We start from the raw sequence: 13,260 nt of genomic DNA, 5'->3' as shown, positions 1-13,260 counted from the left end.
CTGTTCCATGGATTTAGCTTCTGGTGGTTTGCTGGCGATCTTTGACATTCCTTGTCTTGTAGAAGCATTACCCTAATCTCAGCTTTCACCTTCACATGGCGTTCTCCCGGTGTGCATCTCCATCCAAATTTCCCTTTTTATGAGGACACAAGTCATATTGAATTAGGGTCCACCCTAAATGGACTCATCTTAACTAATTACATTTGCAGTGACCCTATTTCCAAATAAGGTCACATTCTGAGGTGCTAAGAGCAGAACTTCTACATATTAGTTTTCAGAGGACACAATTCAACTCATAACAAGCTTCCTGCTCCTCATTCCTCTCTATAAGAAAAAACTCTTCTTTGACTCTATCTTCCCTATAAAAGGGGTTGGAGGGAATTACAGATGAGGGGAATTGTTTATAGTGAATATATTTTATCTGTCCAAAATAATTTCCTTTACAAGTGACTGAAAAACTAAGAAATTAGTCAATCTTTTCTGTGGATTTATCTTCCAAAAATATAGATCAGGTGACATCATTCTCTTGCTCAAAGACTGAGGGTAGACAATATCTTATCTCTCTTGGTGGCCACTGCATCTCTAGTACCTGGCTCATGGCTAGTTACATATTAGGTACTTACAGATATTTGTTGAATGCAATTGAAAAACTTTAATGGCTGCTTTTCACTTGCAGAACAAAGACCAGATTCATCAGCCTAGCCCACAGCAATCTGATTACAACTTATCTTTCTAGCTTATCCTACCATTCCACGCCTTACAACTATATACCTTTAGCCATAAAAACCATTCTACAGGGCTTCTCTGAGTACACTCTTCACTTTCATGCCCATTCTTTAACTCAACCTTTTCCCTTTGCCTGGAATGTGTTTCTACCTTCTAGCTAGCCAGCCTATAAGGCCCAGCTCAGACTGTCTCCACCTCTTTTGATGATAAGCCTTTTTCCTCTAGGTAGAATTGATCTCTTTTTCAGATAGCCTCCTAGTACTTTGTATTCTTTTCACAGTAGAACTCACGGTAGAATTATTTTGAATTGTGTCTATCTCCCAAGTAGATTAAAATTCTTATAGGACCAAGAATATGTCCTATTCATGTTGTTATCATTCACAAAGTCAGGCATACCTCTTTGTACTATAAGTATCACCCAGCACAATTTTAATTAGTGAGTTTTAAAATTAAATGCAATTGATTTTGGACTTCTTCCCCTAGGTTAGCTTTTTCTTTTTCTTTTTCTTTTTTTCCAGTACAAGGACTCCTTTGTAATCATAATTTTGGGATTTTTCTGAAAAACTGTATAATGACAAAAAAGCTACGATAAATTTAATAGTATTTTAAAATAGATTTGTGTTCTACTTACCACCAAAGCATCTACAGACATAGGGAAAAAAATGGATGTTCGTCTGTTAGCAGACATATTATAATGTTCGGTGCGTATGTGGATCTGTGAAAAGTCAGTGGCTTACAAATTGCAGTTTTCTAGAAAATAAGGGCCCATTGCAGATTTTTGATTGGGTAATGACAAAGGAAAGTTAAACCACATAAAAATGAGATTACTTTTTTTCAAAATATTCTGCCTTGCATTCATACCTTTATTCATTCAATGAATATTTGTTCAGTTCTAGTTATGTGCTAGACAACATCCTAGGTGTTGGCATACAAGAGGGACCAAGGTGGTGTCAGTGGAGGTGATGAGAAGTGGTTGGATACTGGCCATTATTGTGAAAGTAGAGCCAACAGGATTTACAGACAGATTAGATGTAGTGTGTATGAAAGAAAAGAGTAAAGGATGATTCCAAGGTTTCTGACTGGAGCAATTGGAAGAAAGGGGTTTGAGCATAGGGGGTAATCAGGATTTTGCTTTTGGACATATTAAATTTGAGATGATTATGAGTCAAGAGAAGATATCTTTAGACATATGCTAATGTAGGTACCTGCTCAATGAGGATAAACACAATTAGAGGCATGCCAGAGCTGGTGCATACCAGCTCACGAGAGCTGATTGTAATATTTTCAGGAATTTTGTAAGCCAATTGTTAGAAGTTAACAAGCTGTTATTCAAAATTAAGCTATGTAAGTATACGTGTATTAGTTAAATTATACCAAAACAAAAGTAATACATATTTTAAAACCCATCACTTCCTAATCATTTTACTATTATCTATAATGATGTGGTTAATTCTCTTGTATCTGTTCAGAAAAAATACTATAGAATCGTACATATCTCTTTCCAACTCTGGGTTCAGTGGCATCACATTGGTAGCTTGAAACTGACTATGATACAATGATCAGCAAATGCCACCAAGCAAGGCTTTTTCTCCCTGGAAAACTTATTGTTAAATCACACTTCCCAGTACACCACTGAAAAATCCTCATGAAAGCAAATTGTCTCTTCACCCTCCTATATCCTTATGTCATCATCATCATCACATTTGTTCTTACCTTTTCTGCTATATAAGTGAAAACGAACAAATAAATCAAGAAGGTGACTAGGAAATAAAAGGCAAAGGAAAAATAAAGTGTTGATGAGTAGCTAGCACAGGATACCCAAAACAAGAAAGGTCTTAAAAAATAGCCTAAGTTATGGTATATCTATGTCTTTTTTTTTTTTTTTTTTTGCCACCAGGGAAGCCCACATCTATGTCTTTTAACACTTTATCTTCTTTTTTAAAAAAATGAGCCAGCTCTATACCGATATGGAACAATCTATATCCTATAAGATATAAGAAGTGGACAAAGCAAACTGCACAAAAATACAGTACATGCTTGCTTATGCACTGAGTATTTTTGAAAAATATACAGGAAACTGGTACCATTCATTGCTTCAGAGGAGGGGAACTTGGTGACCAGGATATAGGGGTGGGAGAGAAACATTCAATTCCCTAGATATCCTTTTGTTCCCTTTGAATTTACTAACATGTGTATGCATTTCTTATTCGAATCAAACACACATGACTTTTTTTTAAAAAAAGTGCTTAAGTGGTTTTAAGAACATGAGGTACAAACAACCTTCAACCTAGTGTGGGTGGGAGGAGACGCAAAGCTCTTCCACTTTAAATTTGTACCAATTTTGTCTCTTTTAAGCACAATTATATTTCTTTATAAATGTCATTAACATTTATAAGGAAATCTTCTGTGATATGCAGCTTCCAAATATGAAAGATTTTTGGTTAACAATTGTAACCTATAAACTACAGGTTATGTTAATCTCCAGGCATGTTTAAGAAACTGTATGTGTTAGAATATTTGTTATACAAAATTACATTTATTCACTTAAAGAAATAAATACGTTTGTCTTAGTAATTTGAATTTATTTAACCTACTTGTGGTAATTAATACATTGACTATGACCTCACTGGTTTTATTATAATGATTCTTTCCATTATTTAAATAAGATAAGCTCCTTTGTTAATCCAAAAATGTAACAGATTCTGAGTCTAGGCTTTTCTCCTCAGTTGAGCAAGGAAATAAAGCAGTGCTTATAGCAGACTCATTATCAAAAACACAACTGAAAAACTTGTGCTTTCAAACAGATTGGTGCCATGGTCCTGGGCACAAGTCTGGACAGAGAGGGTGGTGGAATAGATTGCTTTAGCCCTGAAACTGGAGTGTGCTGATATAACAACTGAAGAGGACTCAGGAAACCTCTTTTGGTTTTCAGTGGAAGTTGCCTGTCTTTGCTGCTATTCCAATTTGAGAGTGTCAAACTGCTGTATTCACTGAATTATGTACCCTAAAAATGCACACGTTCACGTGTATTGGGTAAGGATCCGAAGTTTAGAAGCAGTGTTAGCAAAAGCAGTGTTTTTCAATGAAATGAGGCAGATCAAACTGAGAAGCAGCCATATCAGGCTGTGGGAGAGAAACTTCTCTTCCTGAATGTTTTCTTCCCCCCGTTTCCTATATGAATTCAGGATTGATCAACCAAAAATCAGGTCTGAATAGGAAGTCTTAGAAGACTCCTGTGTCTGTCAGGTTGAGGCAGGAAGAGAGAATCCATGCCTGGTCCCTGGCCCGAGAGTTTGATCAGAACCTTCACACAGGATAGGACTCGTCACAGTGGTGTTGCAGGGGTAAGGGGATAAGCAAGCAATAGCACCTAGACAAGTAAAAATAGGAAGACCTTACTTTCCTTAGAGAAGAATGAGGGCAAGAAATAGAGTTTCTGGACTGAAAGGGAACTGGAAATGTATAGATTGGGCCGCCCTCCTTCTCCTGGATGGTCATGGAGGGAAGCAGCGACTACCAGAGAGTTGGTGCTGAAACAGGGAGCGAGCAGGGAACCAGTACCCCACATCTCTTTCCTCCCATCCTCTGCTTTCTTCTCATTGACATGGCCAGACCTAGAGGTAAACCAGCCCCCACAGGGGCATTCTGTAGGGCTCAGCCTTCCAGGACACAGAGCAGGAGAGAAAAGGATGGAGAATGGGTGGGAGTGGAAGTGCAAAAAGAATAATCAGCATACTTAGTGTTTCCTGCCTTAAAAGCCTCCGGGCAAATTCCAAGATAGAGCAAAAAGTGTAAGTGTTTCTCTTGACAAGTAAGCTATTAGTAACCTTTGTCTGTCCAAACCCCAACTAGCTTTGGGTGATTATGGGAACCCTATGTGAATTGAAGTAGAGTTTTAAGGGAAGATTCTCTCATTATATATGCATAAGCATCATTGCCATAGTATGTTGTATATCATACTTTGAGATATATAATTAATATTCTAGATAAACAAGAAAGTGTTTGCATAAAGTCTCAAGTCCCTCTCCCCAAAGGAATCGAATGATCAAATTAAAATCTTTAAAAAAAAAAGCACACACCAACTTTAACTAAAGAATAAGAATCTGAGTTAAGATTGGAGGATTTTATGAAAGATCAAGATCGTATAAAGGAGAAAAGACATAGTTACCTCTTTCCTTCTTTCACATTCTGAAAGGGAAAGCTGCAATTTTAAAACCGTAATTAGTGAAAAACAATTTAATTTAATTTAATTAAAGAAAACTAGCATTCAGATGGTAGAGTCTAATTTTCCACTGAATTTCTAAGTGGAAAATAAAGCATATTTATTTTCGGAGTGAAAATTTTTCTTAAGGAACAATTTGCTCTAATCGGAAAGAATGAGTGTGCATAAATATATTTGCCAAAAAAGTTGCAAGCTTTTCATTTCCAAGATGAAGTATAATAAGCAACACTAAAATATGACTACAGATTAAACTCTTGTATACTAGTAATTCTCTTTTCTAGCATCACTTTACACCCAAAAGGGGAAAAAATTAACTTCTGTGCTTATAGAAATTGGCAGCACATCAATAAAAACGTGATAACATAATTATTTGCCTTAAGACTGTTTGACTGTGTTAGTAGCCAGGTGGAACCAAAATTATTCTCTCTTTGGGTAAAGTTTTTATATAAATTTATTAATTATTGTTCTTTTAATTTTATCTTAAATGTTTTCAGTGCAAAGTAGGATATGATAAGACTGGGATTTTTATCATTTACCAAGTCTAGAATTTTCTTAGTAATGTTAAAAGAAACTTGCATTGGTAAATTAAGTCTTTTTTTCCCATAGAATTCTGACTCCATTTCTCACCATCTCTATGGCAATAAAACTGGGATGAAAGTATGGAGTATTATTAATTCATGAAAAGATTTCTACTGAAGCTAAAATGACTAAATTTTCTAGAGTTATAATTTCAATACTTGGTTTATATTTACCACCATCAAAACTGATATTTAAGGGCATAGAAATCTAGAGTAAATATGAGTACACAACTAGAATGTATAAAGATGTAATGATGTGTATCTTTTAAAATCGATTCTTGTAAAACTAAAACAATTTTATTTTATTTACTTTTTAATTTTATTTATTTATTTTTGGTTGTGCCGGGTCTTAGTTGTGGCTCGTGGGCTCCTTAGTTGTGGCTCGCAGGCTCCTTAGTTGTGGCATGCATGTGGGATCTAGTTCCCTGACCAGGGATCGAACCCGAGTCCCCTGCGTTGGGAGGCAGATTCTTAACCACTGCACCACCAGGGAAGTCCCTAAAACAATTTTAAAAGTAAGCCAAACTATGAAATTCTTCCATTTAAATTATCTTGGAAGTTATTAAAAAAAAAACCCAGCTTCATTGAGATAAAATTCATATACCATACAATTCATTTATTTAAAGTGTACAATTCAGTGGTGTTTATATATTCACAGAGTTTTGCAGTCATCACCACAATCAATTTTAGCACATGTTCATCCCTTCAAAAAAATCCTGTACCAACTAGCAGTCACCCCCTGCCCCCCCAATTTATGTCCCATTCCCCCAGTCCTGGACAACCACTAATCCTTCTGTCTCTACATATTTATCTATTCTGGACATCTTGGCTAATTTCTATATATTTATCTATTCTGGACATCTTGGTGCAATATTTCTCTGACAAATTCTGTATTTTATATTGATTTATTACGTATAGATATAAATCTGTTTCTGTTTTCTTTCTAATTAATTACTGGAACTTTGTGTTAATTTAATACTGAGGTCATATATAAGATTTTTGAAAAAATTATAGTTGATTCCCAACTATAAATAAATGATACCTGTGGGTTTTTGTTGAGGTGTAATTTTGGCCCATAAAATGGAAAGCGCTTCAGGAGAATTTTAACAGATTAAAAAATCAGTAAATCAAATAAAACAACTTTCAAAATGTTGATTTAGTTTATATTCATTCCCTCTGCCCCTAGATATTGGTGAAGGGAAATGTGTATCTTGATCTGGTCCTTTTTCTTTTGTCACCTAGATCTCTGTCCCATGTCATCAGTGCTGGAGATCGGACATTCCCATATAAGGATCTTTGCTAATGTCAGAGAATTCTTAGTTTTCTACCAGTCTTTGCTTGAGGTTGAGTTCAGACTCCTCAGTCACATATTTCTAAGTATGAGCTTCTGCTCTGGTCCACTAGAGGCTGGAGGACAGAAAGCTTTCCCTTGCAAAACATTCTGCTAAATGCTGACTGCTGTTCATTATTTGGGAAATCGCTTCTCTGTCTGATGCTGTTGTTCTCTGTTCTACTTCTCTGCCCTCCCATGTTCCTCTGAATTGTGTCGGCATAACGCAGAGTGTTTGGCAGCAGCCATTTTATTGGGTGGAGTATTTGACTGGTAGTAGATTGGGAAGAGCTTCCTGGTTGTTGAGTGCTTCTGAGAAAATATTCTTGAACCTTGCTGATGTTGATGAATTCTATACTCTCCCTCTGGCTTTAGCCACTTGCAGTTCTACTTTTAACAACTTTATAACTATCTTTGTTTAGATTATCTCGTGGTATTTACCTGTCATTGTGGCTGCCAAGATCTCTGGGACACTCCCTCTACTTTATGCTGAATTATACTTTCCCAATTTAAAATTTAACCCTGCATTTCCCAGGTTCCCTTGTTGGGGACTTAGTTTCACCAATCAGATTTATTCCTATAAGATTCTGATTTGGAAGGAATCTGTGTGAGGAAACAAGCAGAGTGAGGGGCATCCCTTTGTTAGGGGCAGTAGGTAAAGGGGCAATTTCCTAACTGTAGAAGAAAAGGAATGATCTGAAGCTCAATCAAATGTCAGCGCTGGTCATAGCAATCTTCAGTCACCAGCATTTGGATTGCAGTGAAAACCATGACAATCTGATGATATTGGAATATTGTGGAATACATAGAAGACTGTGCAGACTGAAAAGCGAGGGGGTGGAGGATGGAACTCTTGGCCAACAAAGGGTAGTCAGATCTGGTAGATGAGTGAAACAAACCAGGTGAAGGACAACAGGCGACATGGGAGGTGCAGTGAACTAGGGGGCACATACCCATCTAAAGAAAGAGTTGCTAAAAAAAAAAGAAAGAGTTACTGATGTCTGCTCTGCTCCTGGTGATTGTGTGGGATCACAGGCCCAGTGATGTCTGGTTCTCAGATTTTTCAAGAGAAAGTAGAAATCCAGATTTTGGGGTGGGATTTCCTAATTTTAAAATATTGTTAACTAATTCAAAATTATTTTACAGGTGTGGGTGATCAAATAAAATATAAATTGGATACAGTCCATAGGTTGCCAGCTTTTGATCCTACTTTACTGGTGAGAAGAACACGGCGCATAAGGAAGTCCCATAAGAATGGTGTGATAACGGGTGGGGGTAATTAAGAAACCGGGGAATTGAGAAGAGCAGAGTCCAGTTGACAATGTACAAATCAAAGAGTGATTCATTAGGTAAGGACGGAGTCATCCATTGTGTCCATTGTACTGGGAGCTTGGAAGTCATTGATAATGTTTGCCAAACATATTTAGATGAAGAATAGGAGGAAAGACCACATTGTAGAAGATTGAGGAATGAGGGAGAGGTGAGCTAGTGGAGATAGAATGGAGATTACGCCACAGGTTGTGTCTAGAGGAAGACACAAGAAGGCTTTTTTTTTTTAAAGGGCTAGCCAAGGCTGAAGCATTTATGTGTGTGTGTGTGTGTGTGTGTGTGTGTGTGTGTGTGTCTTGAATTAGGCAAACTTTACTAATTATTTCAATTTTCCTATCCTTATTTAGAAACATTTTTATGAAACATATTTATAGGCTCAGGTTAATAAAACCACCACAGAGGGAAAAATTTTAAATGATGGAGGGAAAGTTCTGTTCATAGAGTGAATTTCTGGAAGAGATGGGAGGGTGGTGGTGGTGGAAAACACAGAAATGAAAATGAGATTCTTTTTTTTTTTTTTTTTTTTTTAAAATGAGATTCTTTGAGGTTGGAGGGAAGGTTGTTACAAATTGTATGGAATAGGGCAAACTTATGGCAGTGGAGGAAGCTGACGTAATTCTTTCCTGATGGCAGCAATTATCTAGTTGAGTAGATGAGATAAAGTTCACTGAAAGTGAGGAGAGTGGGCGTGGTTTGGAAGTGCCAGGGAGGGAAATGGGAAAAGACAGATGTATAAAATATTGCTCTTAAAGAACCCAACTGAGATTAGATTCCATACTTGTGTAAGGGCACCCAGTGGTACTTTTTGAGGATTTCATCTTTGCTCAGCAGCATAGGTATAGTTGTAGAGAAGGTGGATTTCACTGATCCATAGTTAGGATTTTGGCCAAAGAGTGTGGGGAAATGGACAGGAATTCATAGAACCGAGGTTCTAGTGAGAGAATCATTGAGGTGATTGAGGTGGGAAAAGATATGAGGCCAGGAGGAATAGAATGTCAAAACATTGTGAGAGAGGCCCTTTCAATCTTGGTTCAGCCTATGGACCTTGGGATGTTGTTGTCTCTGGATGCATTCCTAGGAGGATATCACTTATTATAGTTTTGAGCCTGCACGTCTATTTCATCTGGTTGCTTAGAGCTCCCTGTTCTTAGAAGAGGTGGATGAGATTAGTAGCAGTTTTGGCTTCCTGACCAGTGGATGAAGTTGGAAGTTCTACTCTCTAAGAAGATGATGTAGAACTGCTGGAAGAAGTTGTAGGCAAGTGCTAGGGAAGGGAAGTGGAACAAATGTCAATTTAAGGGAGGACCAGGGTTGGAATGTCACTATCTTCATTTAAAATTCATGTCTCTTCTTGATAAACTTACCACTCAATACATATGCCTGGAAGGGATGGTAAAGGCAAGTCCACAACTCCTAGCCAGTCCAGCTTAAGTCTCATTGGGAAGATCTCCCATAAGATAGTGAAGGCTGAGAATATTCTTAGGAAAAATGTGCCTTGTGATGTCTATGGCCAAGTACCTTTACCACCAGCAGGTACACTCCTGAAAATAAGGCCAATTATGCGTGGGAATTCTGGCCAGGTGAGGCTGGCAGAACAGAGTTGAACACGGTTTCTGTGTAGCCCTACCAGAGACCCATGTACGGGTATTCTGGCTGCCTTTGGAACATCAGGGAGCCAGGGCTCACTCAGAGCTTGAATTGATTCTAGGGCGGTAGTTCTCAAACTTTAGCATGCACAAGAATCACCTGGAAAGCTTGTTAAACCACAGATTCTTGGACCCCAGGTGAATTTTGTTCAGTGGTTCTGGGGTAGTGCTCGAAAAGTTGTATTTCTAACAAGCTCCCAGGTCATTCTGATGCTGCTGGTCTAGGCACTACACCCTGAGTAGCACTGTTTATATTTGGGAATTTTATTGACTGGGTCCTGATTCCGCATAGCTAATAAATAAAGTGCTCTCAATCTATTTTGATAACTTTTCCTCGGTCACTGGGTCTACAAAAGACTCTAGGAGTTTCAAGTATCGGTAGCCTTTTGAGTAATCCAATTCTTCCCTTGTCGTTGGCCCATAAGTCCACAGCAATCACAAGAAACTATAGAGATTGGCCAGTGCCTTGGTCTTTCACTGCCACCACTGTTTATGGGATGCATCATGACCAGGAAATCATCCCATCAATTTTTTTTTTTCGTGCCAGAAAAGATAGAGATATATGAAGATCTCTTAGAACTTGAATACATGTACAGCTACTCTGATTCACCAGGATTGTGACTTTGCTTCTGATTTCTTGCTTGCCCAAAATCACTGAGAAAAGCTTATACTTGTTCTTTAGCCAGAGACCTGAGTCCTTAGGGAATTAATACAAGAGACTTTTGGTGGCAGTATATCTGGCTCCTGACTGTACCAGCTGGTTCCCGGGCCATATTCTTAAAATAGAAAAATAAATGATAGCTCTGCCAGGACTACATTTGGTATAATCCAGAGAATATGTGTTTAAGTGTCTGAAGGAATCAGCCACAGGAATCTTGATGGTACCAGCCAAGATATCTGAGGTCCAAGGGTGGCAAAACCCAGGGACCATCCAGTACTCATGGGGGGATTCCAGCTAAACAGAAGCTGGGATTTGGACATGTCCGGGCAGGTCTGCTGAATACTCAGGGCAGGCATGCCTGGAGTCTATTTACATGACAACTTTTGGCTGAAGAATGATTGTTTGTTGATCTGAATGGAAAGTGGAATGGGAAGAAGAGAAATGTGTCTGTCTTAGGATGCAGGTTTTGAAAAATGTTTTTTAATAAATGAGTTTATAAATTAAATAATATATCACCTTTTTGTATCTGTTAATTGTACAATTTACATTAGGATTTTTGCTAGTTTGGAAATAATTTATTACTATCTTTAGAAACCTATAGCCCTCATGTAGGAAATCCTATCAAAATTAAAGACAGATTTAATCTAGTTTACTACCAGGGATTGTGTTGGGTGTGTGAATGAAAAGACAAAATGCATGTCTTATGGCTTTGGAAATGTTGGGTGACTGATTTTTTTCTAAATTTCCATGAAAAATAATGTATCTCAATTTGTTATTTGAACTGTGAACTTTTGCTATAGCACCTAGATCTTCCTGAAGCTCTGTTAAATATTAACGTGGCTAAAATAGTTTAAAATTTAAAATAAATTGTTTACACTTGTGCTTCTGGTCGTGATTGGTGCCACTCCTTATTCATTGCATTTTCAAGGTAGAGGCTGGTTGATGAGCTACAATTTCACTCTTTCTTTTTCTTTCTTTATTTTTTTTTGTTTTGTTCAGGCCATGCAGCCTGCAGTGGAGGAGCAGAGTCTTAACCACTTGACCACCAGGGAAGTCTCTCTTTTTTCTTTAATTAATAACAATTATTACAGTCCTAGAGGACACTTATTCACTGGCTGTTTTTCATGTGCAAGGCACAGATCTAAGCACTTTACACATTTTATTTCTTTTAATCTTCAGAACACTGTTATGAAGGAGACACTTTTATTATCCTGGTTACATACATGAGAAAACTGAGGCCTAGAGAGGTTAAATTCCTTGTCTAATTAATATATAGCAAGCAGTGGGGAGAACTGGGGTTTTGGTGTTTGAAGTGTTTTATCAAAACTATTAATTACTCTAAATTTTAAGATGGTTATGGAAAGGAAAAGGCTGTTTCTCAGTTCAGGTATGGTTTAGGTGTCAGAAATTCTCTCAGTGCCAATTTTGATTCTTTAGCCCTTGCGAAGTCACCGGAATTATTTTCCAGTCTTTTGGTCATACAAAATGATTTTTTAAATGACTCTATTTCAGTTGCTTTCCTAGAGATTGGGAAAAGCAGTCTACTGTGCACCTCTCCTTGAGAATGACTTTTTAAATCTTTAAACTTTTTATTTGGATATTATTTCAAACTTACAGAAAAGCTGCAAAAATAAAGATAGTATTAAAGATACCCATACACCTTTTACTCAAATTCACTTATTGTTAATTAACATTTTACTTCTTTTATCATTTGTGTGCTCTCTCTGATTACATATGGGGGAAAAAAACCTATATAAAGCTATATTTTTTCTTTCTAAATCACTTAAGGGTAAATTACATACATTTTGGTCTTTCCCCCTAAATACTTCAGTGTTATCTTTCCTAAGTATAGGAATATTCTCTTACTTGTATATTTCAGTAGTCAATTTCAGTAAATTTGGTTTGATACAATGCTTTCATCTATGGACAGTGTTCTAATTTTGTCAGTTGGACAATAATGTTATATACAGGGCTTTCCCCCTTGGGTACAGGATCCAGTCTAAGGCCAGGTACTACACTGAGCTGCATTGTTTGAGAATGATTCTAATTATGCCAGATTTTATTTTTGCTATACCCATACAGCATGTAAAAATCTTAATTGAAGTGGACCTCTGATGAAAATTAGACCCCTGATAGATTTTTCATTATTACTTGATATTTTACAATTCCTAATGATGATTAGGATGAACTCATACTAATTAAAGCTAGTTACTAGCAACTGTTTCTATTAATTACTTTATATACCTAAACGAATTAGATTCTTTTGAGTCATAGCTGAAATTCTAACAGTAGCCTAATGGTATTAATCTAATTTTAATTTTAAAAGAGACTTCTATTTTTTGGTACTAATTAGCCTAACGCAGGATTACTGGAAAAGTCGGAAACCCCAAGAAGGAAAATGAGATACTGTCTGGTGTTTGAGAGGAATGATTGATGCTGACAAGTATGAAATAAAAATTATAAATAAATAATCCGGATGTTGTTTAAAAGGCAAGCTGTTGATTTTATCACTCCCCCTTGCCAAGACACACATTGGTGCCTGTTAAATTTGACGTTTTTACTCTGATGTCAATGGCAGCTTTAAAGCATCAGTAGCATCCCAGGATGAGGTAATAAATCTGTCCCAGGAAGAGATGTGAAACCATGTCTGCCTGCTGTTTCCTTACCCAAAAGCCCAACCCTAGTGGCAAAGCCAGCAGCTCCTGGGCACTACAGAATTTACCATCCTTGTCTTTCCTCGGTTAATGGTGGCCTGTTTGTCTTCTGCA

This window comes from Stenella coeruleoalba, assembly GCF_951394435.1.
Source record: "Stenella coeruleoalba genome assembly, chromosome: 3".
Lineage (NCBI taxonomy): Eukaryota > Metazoa > Chordata > Mammalia > Artiodactyla > Delphinidae > Stenella > Stenella coeruleoalba.
The sequence above is the reverse complement of the archived record's forward strand: the minus strand, read 5'-3'. Positions refer to the sequence as shown.